This window comes from Coregonus clupeaformis, unplaced genomic scaffold (assembly GCF_020615455.1).
Source record: "Coregonus clupeaformis isolate EN_2021a unplaced genomic scaffold, ASM2061545v1 scaf0977, whole genome shotgun sequence".
In the NCBI taxonomy this organism is placed as follows: Eukaryota; Metazoa; Chordata; class Actinopteri; order Salmoniformes; family Salmonidae; genus Coregonus; species Coregonus clupeaformis.
The window spans coordinates 123,277-138,278 of NW_025534431.1; positions in this window are offsets into that span (position 1 = coordinate 123,277).

Genomic DNA, 15,002 nt, shown 5'->3' on the forward strand with positions numbered 1-15,002 from the left:
AAGACTAAGGACATATGGATTGTTGTGAACCCAGTCTTCCTAGAGGGGGTGGGATGGAAAAGACTAAGGACAGATGGACTGTTGTGAACCCAGTCCTCCTAGAGGGGGTAAGATGGAAAAGACTAAGGACAGATGGACTGTTGTGAACCCAGTCCTCCTAGAGGGGGTAAGATGGAAAAGAAAAAGGACAGATGGATTGTTTTGAACCCAGTCCTCCTAGAGGGGGATGGAAAAGACTAAGGACAGATGGACTGTTGTGAACCCAGTCCTTCTAGAGGGGGTGGGATGGAAAAGACTAAGGACAGATGGACTGTTGTGAACCCAGTCGTCCTAGAGGGGGTGGGATGGAAAAGACTAAGGACAGATGGACTGTTGTGAACCCAGTCCTCCTAGAGGGGGTGGGATGGAAAAGACTAAGGACTGATGGACTGTTGTGAACCCAGTCCTCCTAGAGGGGATAGGATGGAAAAGACCTTGGTTCAAATACTATTGTAAATCACGTCAAATACATTTTCTGTTATTGTTTGAGCTTGCCTGGGTTAATGGACCAATAGAAAAGTCCCAAACTGGCTAACCCTGCCCGTCTGGTACTCCAGGCAGACTAGAGCAAATGTTTCAAAGTATTTAAAAGATTTCAGACCGTACTTGCACCCAGGTCTGGACAGGACTAGGTAGGACTAGGTATGATCAAGTATGATGAATGACATTTCCATTTCCCACTTGCATATAATATATTGAACAAAAATATAAACGCAACATTCAACAATTTTACTGAGTTACAGTTCATTTAAGGAAATCAGTCAATTGCGTTATATTTTTGTTCAGTATGTGGGTGTGTACTGTATGCCTGTGGGTGTACTGTATGTCTGTGTGGGTGTGGCTGTGTATGCCTGTGTGGGTATGTACATGCGTGAGTGCGTGTGTGCTAAGGTGTGGAGAATCAGAGCTGGTGGTCAGTCCAGTTCAACTGTTCAGCAGTCTGAGGGCTTGTAGATAGAAACTGTCTCTGAGCCTGTTGGTATCAGACCTCATGCTCTGATACCGTCTGCCTGACGGTAAGGGAGAGAACAGCTCGTGGCTGGGGGGTGTCTGGGGTCCTTGATGGTGCTGCTGGCCTTCCTCAGGCACCGTTTCAAGTGGATGTCCTGGATGGGTGGGAGCACGGTCCCAGGGATGTCCTGGATGGGTGGGAGCACGGTCCCAGTGATGTCCTGGATGGGTGGGAGCACGGTCCCAGTGATGTCCTGGATGGGTGGGAGCACGGTCCCAGTGATGTCCTGGATGGGTGGGAGCACGGTCCCAGTGATGTCCTGGATGGGTGGGAGCACGGTCCCAGTGATGTCCTGGATGGGTGGGAGCACGGTCCCAGTGATGTCCTGGATGGGTGGGAGCACGGTCCCAGTGATGTCCTGGATGGGTGGGAGCACGGTCCCAGTGATGTCCTGGATGGGTGGGAGCACGGTCCCAGTGATGTCCTGGATGGGTGGGAGCACGGTCCCAGTGATGTCCTGGATGGGTGGGAGCACGGTCCCAGTGATGTCCTGGATGGGTGGGAGCACGGTCCCAGTGATGTCCTGGATGGGTGGGAGCACGGTCCCAGTGATGTCCTGGATGGGTGGGAGCACGGTCCCAGTGATGTCCTGGATGGGTGGGAGCACGGTCCCAGTGATGTCCTGGATGGGTGGGAGCACGGTCCCAGTGATGTCCTGGGCCGTCTTTATTTAGCAGTGTCTTCTAAGCATGTGGGTTGGAGACATAGGTAGGTGTATGACGCTTCAATAAATCATATCAACCAATCAATAATACACACTTGTGCATGTGTGAAATCGGACAAATATAATCACCCACCTAATTACATTATTACAAATAAACTAACATACTTCTGCTATCCCTGAGGCATATTCTTGATATTACTGCTTGTCATGGTAGGCCTCGTTGCTGCATTGTTACTTGTAATTTCCATACCTTCAGTTTTCCCACTAGGATTAACAATTTTATGCCAAAAATCAACTCCAGTTGGTCCCTTTATGCCAGCTGAGCTGAGTTTAGGCTGGCAATGTGCCAATAACAGTCAACAGAACTACATTGGGCTATTTCTGTGAAATACACTGGATACAACCACACACTGTACTATAATACACTGGATACAACCACACACTGCACTATAATACACTGGATACAACCACACACTGCACTTTAATACACTGGATACAACCACACACTGCACTATAATACACTGGATACAACCACACACTGCACTATAATACACTGGATACAACCACACACTGCACTATAATACACTGGATACAACCACACACTGCACTATAATACACTGGATACAACCACACACTGCACTATAATACACTGGATACAACCACACTATAATACACTGGATACAACCACACACTGCACTATAATACACTGGATACAACCACACACTGCACTATAATACACTGGATACAACCACACACTGCACTTTAATACACTGGATACAACCACACACTGCACTATAATACACTGGATACAACCACACACTGCACTATAATACACTGGATACAACCACACACTGCACTATAATACACTGGATACAACCACACACTGCACTATAATACACTGGATACAACCACACACTGCACTATAATACACTGGATACAACCACACTATAATACACTGGATACAACCACACACTGCACTATAATCAGTGTATATTGGTTAGGAGAAATAGTGCACTACTTTTGACCAAAATAATATGATGCCATTTGGGACACAGACCCTTACTGTTATTTGCATCTTTCTCAGTGGTTCAGCAGATGGAGAGTTCAGGAGGGTTAGGGTGAGGGTTGGGTGAGAGGTTAGGGTTAGGGTTAGGGTTAGGGTTAGGGTTAGGGTTAGGGTTAGGGTGAGGGTTAGGGTGAGGGTTGGGTGAGAGGTTAGGGTTAGGGTGAGGGTTAGGGTGAGGGTTAGGGTGAGGGTTGGGTGAGAGGTTAGGGTTAGGGTGAGGGTGAGGGTGAGGGTAAGGGTAAGGGTAAGGGTAAGGGTAAGGGTGAGGGTGAGGGTGAGGGTGAGGGTGAGGGTGAGGGTGAGGGTTAGGGTTAGGGTTAGGGTGAGGGTTAAGGTGAGGGTGAGGGTGAGGGTGAGGGTTAGGGTTAGGGTGAGGGTTAAGGTGAGGGTGAGGGTTAGGTAAGAGGAACGGAAGTTACAACTACTGATCAGATAGGATAGTAACATGTTATATTTGGAGCAAAGGTTACACTGAGTTATGAATGTGTGTGTGTGTTATTGCCTTTCTGTGTGTGTGTGTGTTCCCATTTAATTTGCTTGTTTATGTAAATGGCCACACCACAAGTGGAGCAAGAGGTTACATGAAAAAGAGGGAATCAGTCAAGTGAAGAAACTCTCTATCACAATGTTTGGCTAGCAGCATTGTGGTCAGATGGATGTCATAACAAAGCCCCCTCTGGGCCATCTCTGTCCTGTCTCAGTTAATCAAAGTGAGTTCAAACCAACAGCGTTATCATCACTGATCACTCCCCAAAACAATCAGTGGTCACTGTTGGCTGGACGGCCTCTTTCGTCTCCCCTCCCCTCCCCTCCCCTCTCTCCTCTCTCCTCCTCTCTCCCTCTCTCCTCTCCCCTCCCCTCTCTCCTCTCTCCCTCTCTCCCTCTCTCCCCCCTCCTCTCCCCATCTCCTCTCTCCTCTCACTTCCTCCCTCCCTCCCTCTCTCTCCCCCTCTCCTCTCCCCTCCTCTCTCCCCCTCTCCTCTCTCCCTCTCCCCTCTCCCCTCCTCTCTCCCTCTCCCCTCTCCCCTCTCCTCCCCACTGCCCTAAATTGGTCCCCCCCTGGCTTCACAGAATCTCTGACTGTTCTAGGAAGTTCTAGGAAGAGGGGCCCCAGACCTGGGTCAATTTAGGGGGTAGATGAGGGGGTCTAAAACGTGGGGTATTTATTTGAATGGCCATACAGAATAAACTCATTATCTGAGTCCCAAATGGCAACCTATTCACTATTTAGTGGCACCTATTTCCTATGGGCCCTGGTCAAAAGTAGTGCACACTATAGAGAACAGGGTAACATTTGGGACGCGACCATTCTGCAAGAGTTCTAACTGCTGAGCAAAGCAAAGCAGGGTCAAACCATTCCCGCCCACCCATGCCCCCGATCTTTCTTCAGTTATACAATGTTATAAGGCTTAATTAAGTGAACTCAGCTATGGAATTAGCATACGCTGCGCCAAATACTAATTGACAGATTGTAAAGGTCAAAAATGGGCGCTTGGCATGTCAACAAACCAGATTATAAATGGGGTGGTTAGGTTTGAGTATGAAGGTCAAAGATGGGCGCTTGGCATGTCAACAAACCAGATTATAAATGGGTGGATTGGTTTGAGTATAAAGGTCAAAAATGGGCGCTTGGCATATCAACAAACCATATTATAAATGGGTGGTTAGGTTTGAGTATGAAGGTCAAAGATGGGCGCTTGGCATGTCAACAAACCAGATTATAAATGGGTGGTTTGGTTTGAGTATAAAGGTCAAAAATGGGCGCTTGGCATATCAACAAACCATATTATAAATGGGTGGTTAGGTTTGAGTATGAAGTTCAAAGATGGGCGCTTGGCATGTCAACAAACCAGATTATAAATGGGTGGTTTGGTTTGAGTATGAAGTTCAAAGTTGGGCGCTTGGCATATCAACAAACCAGATTATAAATGGGTGGTTTGGTTTGAGTATAAAGGTCAAAAATGGGCGCTTGGCATATCAACAAACCAGATTATAAATGGTTAGGTTTGGTTTGAGTATGAAGTTCAAAGATGGGCGCTTGGCATGTCAACAAACCAGATTATAAATGGGTGGTTAGGTTTGAGTATGAAGGTCAAAGATGGGCGCTTGGCATGTCAACAAACCAGATTATAAATGGGTGGTTTGGTTTGAGTATGAAGGTCAAAGATGGGCGCTTGGCAGGTCAACAAACCAGATTATAAATGGGTGGTTAGGTTTGAGTATGAAGGTCAAAGATGGGCGCTTGGCATGTCAACAAACCAGATTATAAATGGGTGGTTAGGTTTGAGTATGAAGTTCAAAGATGGGCGCTTGGCAGGTCAACAAACCAGATTATAAATGGGTGGTTAGGTTTGAGTATGAAGGTCAAAGATGGGCGCTTGGCATGTCAACAAACCAGATTATAAATGGGTGGTTTGGTTTGAGTATGAAGTTCAAATATGGGCGCTTGGCATGTCAACAAACCAGATTATAAATGGGTGGTTAGGTTTGAGTATGAAGGTCAAAGATGGGCACTTGGCATGTCAACAAACCAGTTTATAAACGGGTGGTTAGGTTTGAGTATGAAGATCAAATTTGGGCGCTTGGCATGTCAACAAACCAGATTATAAATGGGTGGTTAGGTTTGAGTATGATGGTCAAAGATGGGCGCTTGGCAGGTCAACAAACCAGATTATAAATGGGTGGTTACGTTTGAGTATGAAGTTCAAAGATGGGCGCTTGGCAGGTCAACAAACCAGATTATAAAAGGGTGGTTTGGTTTGATTTGGAAGTTCAAAGATGGGCGCTTGGCATGTCAACAAACCAGATTATAAAAGGGTGGTTAGGTTTCAGTAAGAAGGTCAAAGGTGGGCGCATGGCATGTCAACAAACCAGTTTATAAATGGGTAGTTAGGTTTGAGTATGAAGATCAAATATGGGTGCTTGGCATGTCAACAAACCAGATTATAAATGGGTGGTTAGGTTTGAGTTTGAAGGTCAAAGATGGGCGCTTGGCAGGTCAACAAACCAGATTATAAATGGGTGGTTTAGTTTGAGTATGAAGTTCAAAGATGGGCGCTTGGCATGTCAACAAACCAGATTATAAATGGGTGGTTAGGTTTGAGTATGAAGGTCAAAGATGGGCGCTTGGCAGGTCAACAAACCAGATTATAAATGGTTAGGTTTGGTTTGAGTATGAAGCTCAAAGATGGGCGCTTGGCATGTCAACAAACCAGATTATAAATGGGTGGTTAGGTTTGAGTATGAAGGTCCAAGATGGGCGCTTGGCATGTCAACAAACCAGATTATAAATGGGTGGTTTGGTTTGAGTATGAAGGTCAAAGATGGGCGCTTGGCAGGTCAACAAACCAGATTATAAATGGGTGGTTAGGTTTGAGTATGAAGGTCAAAGATGGGCGCTTGGCATGTCAACAAACAAGATTATAAATGGGTGGTTTGGTTTGAGTATTAAGTTCAAAGATGGGCGCTTGGCATGTCAACAAACCAGATTATAAATGGGTGGTTAGGTTTGAGTATGAAGGTCAAAGATGGGCAATTGGCATGTCAACAAACCAGTTTATAAACGGGTGGTTAGGTTTGAGTATGAAGATCAAATATGGGCGCTTGGCATGTCAACAAACCAGATTATAAATGGGTGGTTTGGTTTGAGTATGATGGCAAAGATGGGCGCTTGGCAGGTCAACAAACCAGATTATAAATGGGTGGTTAGGTTTGAGTATGAAGTTCAAAGATGGGCGCTTGGCAGGTCAACAAACCAGATTATAAATGGGTGGTTAGGTTTGAGTATGAAAGTCAAAACTGGGCGCTTGGCATGTCAACAAACCAGATTATAAATGGGTAGTTAGGTTTGAGTATGAAAGCAAAGATGGGTGCTTGGCAGGTCAACACACCAGATTATAAATGGGTGGTTAGGTTTGAGTATGAAGGCAAAGATGGGCGCTTGGCAGGTCAACAAACCAGATTATAAATGGGTGGTTAGGTTTGAGTATGAAGGCAAAGATGGGCGCTTGGCAGGTCAACAAACCAGATTATAAATGGGTGGTTAAATTTGAGTATGAAGATCAAAGATGGGCGCTTGGCAGGTCAACAAACCACATTATAAATGGGTGGTTAGGTTTGAGTATGAAAGTCAAAACTGGGCGCTTGGCATGTCAACAAACCAGATTATAAATGGGTAGTTAGGTTTGAGTATGAAAGCAAAGATGGGTGCTTGGCAGGTCAACACACCAGATTATAAATGGGTGGTGTGATGTCACGAGAGGCTACACAGCTTTCAGCGGGATTGCTCAAGTAGTGCAAGGAGACAAGGTTCAAACAAAACAAGGATTTTATTATAGGTCTTGGGAAATTAACGAAAATATAACAAAATTCTGTTCTCTTGTGGCTCTTTAAGGGTTAACAGTTCAGGGATGTCTCTTCCACATCCAAAATCATAATTCTCACTCGCTCAGATAACTTTTTCCCCGGCCTTACTGTAGTCCACGTTGCAGCTAGTGGCCAACCCAGCAAAAAGTCCTTCCAAATGTCTCTCACGTATTTCCACAGGTGCATATATCCAAAGGTGAGTATTTCCCAAAGGTAAGTATCTCCAAATCCTTATATTCCTCATGGAAGTGGACGTGCAGCACTCTTGTCCTCCAGAGAGCCCAGGTTGGAGACTGTCTCTTCCCTTTCCAAACCTTCAGCTCATCAGCTCCTCATTTGTTTCAGCTGCGTGGGAAGATTGGCCATAGAGGGGTGGAGTTCCCGACCATACCAGCAGATGGAGCCATAGCTGTCTGGGTTTGCAGCCACCTCAGGGGGATGTAACGTCCCTCCAGGACACAGCCTCTCGTGACATCACACATCCCCTCCTCGGGACCGACGTCCTCGTCGCGGTAAAGGCAGCGAAGAAGGCATCACGCCGGGAGAGGGCGTCCGCATTGCCGTGGTGCTTGCCAGACTGCTCTCTCTTCAACTCCTCCAACTCTAGGACCAGGGACTCAGCCTCCTGTTGTCTCTCCTTGAGTTTCTTACTGAACGCATCAGCCTTGGTTTTAGCAGAGTTTAGCTTCTGTTGAGCAGCTTTCAGTTCCTTCTCTCTCTCTGCCTCCGCATTCTTCATCTTGTTCTCCAACACCTTGTACTTCTCCTCTGCCTTCTTCTGGACCTCCTTACTACTGCGCAGGGTCTCCTCACACTCCTCGATGGTCCTGCGCAGCCTCTCCAGCTCCTCCTGTTGCTTAGGGAAGGAGCTCTGTTGGAGTTTAGCCTGGAGGATATCTAACTCTTCTGTCTTCATGTCTAACTGTTGCTTTAACAAACGATACCTCTCAGCGGTCCCCTTCAGACCAGACAGTTCTTTGTCCAGATTCTGTAGCTCCGTCTCTGTGTCGGTCTGGGCACCTGCCATCCCTATCAGAGCCCGGGCGGGAGTGAGTAACTCGGAGGATTGCACCGGAGCCTTCCCAGGATGAGTCTTGCCTCTCCGTTTCCGAGGTACTCGGGTTATCCTCTCCTGAGACTCTCTCCAGAGTGGGTAAAAGGCTGGGCAGTCTCGTCCAATTAGGACAGGGACGGGGAGGGAATCAACCACCCCCGCCGTCGTGTGTATGGTTCCCCGTGTGCTGGTCATTGTAAGTTCAGTAATGGGGTATTCTCTGGTGTCCCCATGGACACAGGAAACTGGGAGGACTTTCCCCGGGGTCAGACACGTTGGGCACACCAAATCCTTACGCACCAGGGTGGCCCGGCTACCAGAATCCAGTAAGGCCTCCACATCATGGTGATTCACAGTTACCGGGCAGGTGGGGGGTCGATCTGGGCCGCCATCTACGACTCCCAAGAGCGAGGCAACACGGTGTGTGGGTGCTGAGCTGGAGGACTCCGCAGTGGGCATAGGTTCATCGGCTGGTTTCCCACACTGCCAGGAGATATGTCCCATCTCCCCACACCGGTAACACTGTCGAGTTTCCCCCTCCTGGTGTACTCTTCTTGGACCCGCCTGGTTTCTGGCTCCCCCTGGAGCCGGGATAAGTCCTGACGTGGCTGGGTTCGAGACCTTGGGGTCCTTTGGACGGGTTCTTCCCATTTGTGGTGGGGCCGCACTCCTGGGGTCTTTTCGGGAAGCATTCAGCATCTCCGCTGTGGCCTGGTACTTTTCCACAGCTTCCACGGTCAGATCAGCCGTGGTCAAGGCCTGTTGACTGATGAACCGTTTTGCCTCATAAGGCAGGGCGCGTAGGTAACGATCCACCACAACGGCCTCCACCACCGCCGCTGCTGTATTCCTCTGCGGATCCAGCCATTTCCTTGCGATTCGGACAAGTTCATGCATCTGCGCCCGAGGAGGTTGGTCTGGTTGGAAGGTCCAGCTGTGAAAGCGCTGGGCCATACCAAACTTTGTGAGTCCATATCTGCTGAGGATCTCAGACTTCAGGGCATCATAGTCAGTAACCTGGTCAGGGCCCAGGTCCCGGACAGCATTCAGCGATTCCCCGGTTAGGAAGGGGGCTAACAGACCAACCCACTGTTGCTTGGGCCAGGCTTCCCTAGTGGCCGTGGCCTCAAATGCATGCAGGTATGCCTCAATGTCATCGGTAGCTCCCATCTTAGATATAAAGTCACTTGCCTTTATTGGGCGGGTATTTTGGACCACCCTCTGTCTCTGCAACTGCAATTCCTCTGCCTTCAGAAGGTTGGCTTTCTTTTGCTCCTCCAAGAGAGCCACGTTTGCTTGCATCTGGGCTTGCTGGCCAGCAACAAGGGCTTTCAATATGTCCTCCATTTCAGTCGGGCGGGGAGCCTACGGCCAACTTGGAAAACTGGGTGATCAAACCTTCGGTATCCTCCTCTGACATGCACTATTAACGCTTGAGCGTGCCCGTATTCTCCACCATCTGTGACGTCACGAGAGGCTACACAGCTTTCAGCGGGATTGCTCAAGTAGTGCAAGGAGACAAGGTTCAAACAAAACAAGGATTTTATTATAGGTCTTGGGAAATTAACGAAAATATAACAAAATTCTGTTCTCTTGTGGCTCTTTAAGGGTTAACAGTTCAGGGATGTCTCTTCCACATCCAAAATCATAATTCTCACTCGCTCAGATAACTTTTCCCCGGCCTTACTGTAGTCCACGTTGCAGCTAGTGGCCAACCCAGCAAAAAGTCCTTCCAAATGTCTCTCACGTATTTCCACAGGTGCATATATCCAAAGGTGAGTATTTCCCAAAGGTAAGTATCTCCAAATCCTTATATTCCTCATGGAAGTGGACGTGCAGCACTCTTGTCCTCCAGAGAGCCCAGGTTGGAGACTGTCTCTTCCCTTTCCAAACCTTCAGCTCATCAGCTCCTCATTTGTTTCAGCTGCGTGGGAAGATTGGCCATAGAGGGGTGGAGTTCCCGACCATACCAGCAGATGGAGCCATAGCTGTCTGGGTTTGCAGCCACCTCAGGGGGATGTAACGTCCCTCCAGGACACAGCCTCTCGTGACATCACAGTGGTTAGGTTTGAGTATGAAGGCAAAGATGGGTGCTTGGCAGGTCAACAAACCAGATTATAAATGGGTGGTTAGGTTTGAGTGTGAAGGCAAAGATGGGCGCTTGGCAGGTCAACAAACCAGATTATAAATGGGTGGTTAAATTTGAGTATGAAGATCAAAGATGGGCGCTTGGCAGGTCAACAAACCACATTATAAATGGGTGGTTAGGGTTTGAGTATGAAGGTCAAAGAAGGGGCGCATGGCATGTCAACAAACCAGTTTATAAATGGGTAGTTAAGTTTGAGTATGAAGATCAAATATGTCTGGTTGGCATGTAAACAAACCAGATTATAAATAGGTGGTTAGGTTTGAGAATGAAGGTCAAAGATGGGTGCTTGGCAGGTCAACAACCAGATTATAAATGGGTGGTTAGGTTTGAGTATGAAGTTCAAAGATGGCGCTTGGCATGTCAACAAACCAGATTATAAATGGGTGGTTAGGGTTGAGTATGAAGGTCAAAGATGGGCACTCTGCATGTCAACAAACCAGATTATAAATGGGTGGTTAGGTTTGAGTATGAAGGTCAAAACTGGGCGCTTGGCATGTCAACAAAACAGATTATAAACGGGTGGTTTGGTTTGAGTATGAAGTTCAAAAATGGGCGCTTGGCATGTCAACAATCCAGATTATAAATGGTTGGTTAGGTTTGAGTATGAAGGCAAAGATGGGCGCTTTGGCAGGTCAACAAACCAGATTATAAATGGGTGGTTAGGTTTGAGTATGAAGTTCAAAGATGGGCGCTTGGCAGGTCAACAAACCAGATTATAAATGGGTGGTTAGGTTTGAGTATGAAGGTCAAAGATGGGCAATTGGCATGTCAACAAACCAGTTTATAAACGGGTGGTTAGGTTTGAGTATGAAGATCAAATATGGGCGCTTGGCATGTCAACAAACCAGATTATAAATGGGTGGTTTGGTTTGAGTATGATGGCAAAGATGGGCGCTTGGCAGGTCAACAAACCAGATTATAAATGGGTGGTTAGGTTTGAGTATGAAGTTCAAAGATGGGCGCTTGGCAGGTCAACAAACCAGATTATAAATGGGTGGTTAGGTTTGAGTATGAAAGTCAAAACTGGGCGCTTGGCATGTCAACAAACCAGATTATAAATGGGTAGTTAGGTTTGAGTATGAAAGCAAAGATGGGTGCTTGGCAGGTCAACACACCAGATTATAAATGGGTGGTTAGGTTTGAGTATGAAGGCAAAGATGGGCGCTTGGCAGGTCAACAAACCAGATTATAAATGGGTGGTTAGGTTTGAGTATGAAGGCAAAGATGGGCGCTTGGCAGGTCAACAAACCAGATTATAAATGGGTGGTTAAATTTGAGTATGAAGATCAAAGATGGGCGCTTGGCAGGTCAACAAACCACATTATAAATGGGTGGTTAGGTTTGAGTATGAAAGTCAAAACTGGGCGCTTGGCATGTCAACAAACCAGATTATAAATGGGTAGTTAGGTTTGAGTATGAAAGCAAAGATGGGTGCTTGGCAGGTCAACACACCAGATTATAAATGGGTGGTTAGGTTTGAGTATGAAGGCAAAGATGGGTGCTTGGCAGGTCAACAAACCAGATTATAAATGGGTGGTTAGGTTTGAGTATGAAGGCAAAGATGGGCGCTTGGCAGGTCAACAAACCAGATTATAAATGGGTGGTTAAATTTGAGTATGAAGATCAAAGATGGGCGCTTGGCAGGTCAACAAACCACATTATAAATGGGTGGTTAGGGTTTGAGTATGAAGGTCAAAGAAGGGCGCATGGCATGTCAACAAACCAGTTTATAAATGGGTAGTTAAGTTTGAGTATGAAGATCAAATATGTCTGGTTGGCATGTAAACAAACCAGATTATAAATGGGTGGTTAGGTTTGAGAATGAAGGTCAAAGATGGGTGCTTGGCAGGTCAACAACCAGATTATAAATGGGTGGTTAGGTTTGAGTATGAAGTTCAAAGATGGCGCTTGGCATGTCAACAAACCAGATTATAAATGGGTGGTTAGGGTTGAGTATGAAGGTCAAAGATGGGCACTCTGCATGTCAACAAACCAGATTATAAATGGGTGGTTAGGTTTGAGTATGAAGGTCAAAACTGGGCGCTTGGCATGTCAACAAAACAGATTATAAACGGGTGGTTTGGTTTGAGTATGAAGTTCAAAAATGGGCGCTTGGCATGTCAACAATCCAGATTATAAATGGTTGCTTAGGTTTGAGTATGAAGGCAAAGATGGGCGCTTGGCAGGTCAACAAACCAGATTATAAATGGGTGGTTAAATTTGAGTATGAAGATCAAAGATGGGCACTTGGCAGGTCAACAAATCAGATTATAAATGGGTGGTTAGGGTTTGAGTATGAAGGTCAAAAATGGGCGCATGGCATGTCACCAAACCAGTTTTTAAATGGGTAGTTAGGTTTGAGTATGAAGCTCAAATATGGTTGGTTGGCATGTGAACAAACCAGATTATAAATGGGTGGTTAGGTTTGAGTATGAAGTTCAAAGATGGCGCTTGGCATGTCAACAAACCAGATTATAAATGGGTGGTTTGGTTTGAGTATGAAGGTCAAAACTGGGCGCTTGGCATGTCAACAAACCAGATTATAAATGGGTGGTTAGGTTTGCGTATGAAGGTCAAAACTGGGCGCTTGGCATGTCAACAAAACAGATTATAAACGGGTGGTTTGGTTTGAGTATGAAGTTCAAAGATGGGCGTTTGGCATGTCAACAATCCAGATTATAAATGGGTGGTTAGGTTTGAGTATGAAGGCAAAGATGGGCGCTTGGCAGGTCAACAAACCAGATTATAAATGGGTGGTTAAATTTGAGTATGAAGATCAAAGATGGGCACTTGGCAGGTCAACAAATCAGATTATAAATGGGTGGTTAGGTTTGAGTATGAAGTTCAAAAATGGGCGCATGGCATGTCACCAAACCAGTTTATAAATGGGTAGTTAGGTTTGAGTATGAAGCTCAAATATGGGTGGTTGGCATGTGAACAAACCAGATTATAAATGGGTGGTTAGGTTTAAGTATGAAGGTCAAAGATGGGCGCTTGGCAGGTCAACAAACCAGATTATAAATGGGTGGTTTGGTTTGAGTATGAAGGTCAAAACTGGGCGCTTGGCATGTCAACAAACCAGATTATAAATGGGTGGTTAGGTTTGAGTATGAAGGTCAAAACTGGGCGCTTGGCATGTCAACAAAACAGATTATAAACGGGTGGTTTGGTTTGAGTATGAAGTTCAAAGATGGGCGCTTGGCATGTCAACAATCCAGATTATAAATGGGTGGTTAGGTTTGAGTATGAAGGCAAAGATGGGCGCTTGGCATGTCAACAAACCAGATTATAAATGGGTGGTTAAATTTGAGTATGAAGATCAAAGATGGGCACTTGGCAGGTCAACAAATCAGATTATAAATGGGTGGTTAGGGTTTGAGTATGAAGGTCAAAAATGGGCGCATGGCATGTCACCAAACCAGTTTATAAATGGGTAGTTAGGTTTGAGTATGAAGCTCAAATATGGGTGGTTGGCATGTGAACAAACCAGATTATAAATGGGTGGTTAGGTTTAAGTATGAAGGTCAAAGATGGGCGCTTGGCAGGTCAACAAACCAGATTATAAATGGGTGGTTAGGTTTGAGTATGAAGTTCAAAGATGGGCGCTTGGGATGTCAACAAACCAGATTATAAATGGTTGGTTAGGTTTGAGTATGAACGTCAAAGATGGGCGCTTGGCATGTCAACAAACCAGATTATAAATGGGTGGTTAGGTTTGAGTATGAAGGTCAAAAATGGGCGCTTGGCATGTCAACAAACCAGATTATAAATGTTTGGTTTTGTTTGAGTATGAAGTTCAAAGATGGGCGCTTGGCATGTCAACAAACCAGATTATAAATGGGTGGTTTGGTTTGAGTATGAAGTTCAAAGATGGGCGCTTGACATGTCAACAAACCAGATTATAAATGGGTGGTTAGGTTTGAGTATGAATGTCAAAGATGGGCGCTTGGCATGTCAACAAACCAGTTTATAAACGGGTGGTTAGGTTTGAGTATGAAGATCAAATATAGGCGCTTGGTATGTCAACAAACCAGATTATAAATGGGTGGTTAGGTTTGAGTATGATGGCAAAGATGGGCGCTTGGCAGGTCAACAAACCAGATTATAAATGGGTGGTTAGGTTTGAGTATGAAGTTCAAAGATGGGCGCTTGGCAGGTCAACAAACCAGATTATAAATGGGTGGTTTGGTTTGAGTAGGAAGGTCAAAGATGGGCACTTGGCATGTCAACAAACCAGATTATAAATGGGTGGTTAGGTTTGAGTATGAAGATCAAAGATGGGCGCTTGGCAGGTCAACAAACCAGATTATAAATGGGTGGTTAGGTTTGAGTATGAAGTTCAAAGATGGGCGCTTGGCATGTCAACAAACCAGATTATAAATGGGTGGTTAGGTTTGAGTATGAAGGTCAAAACTGGGCTCTTGGCATGTCAACAAACCAGATTATAAACGGGTGGTTTGGTTTGAGTATGAAGTTCAAAGATGGGCGCTTGGCAGGTCAACAAACCACATTATAAATGGGTGGTTAGGGTTTGAGTATGAAGGTCAAAGAAGGGCGCATGGCATGTCAACAAACCAGATTATAAATGGGTGGTTTGGTTTGAGTACGAAGTTCAAAGATGGGCGCTTGGCATGTCAACAAACCAGATTATAA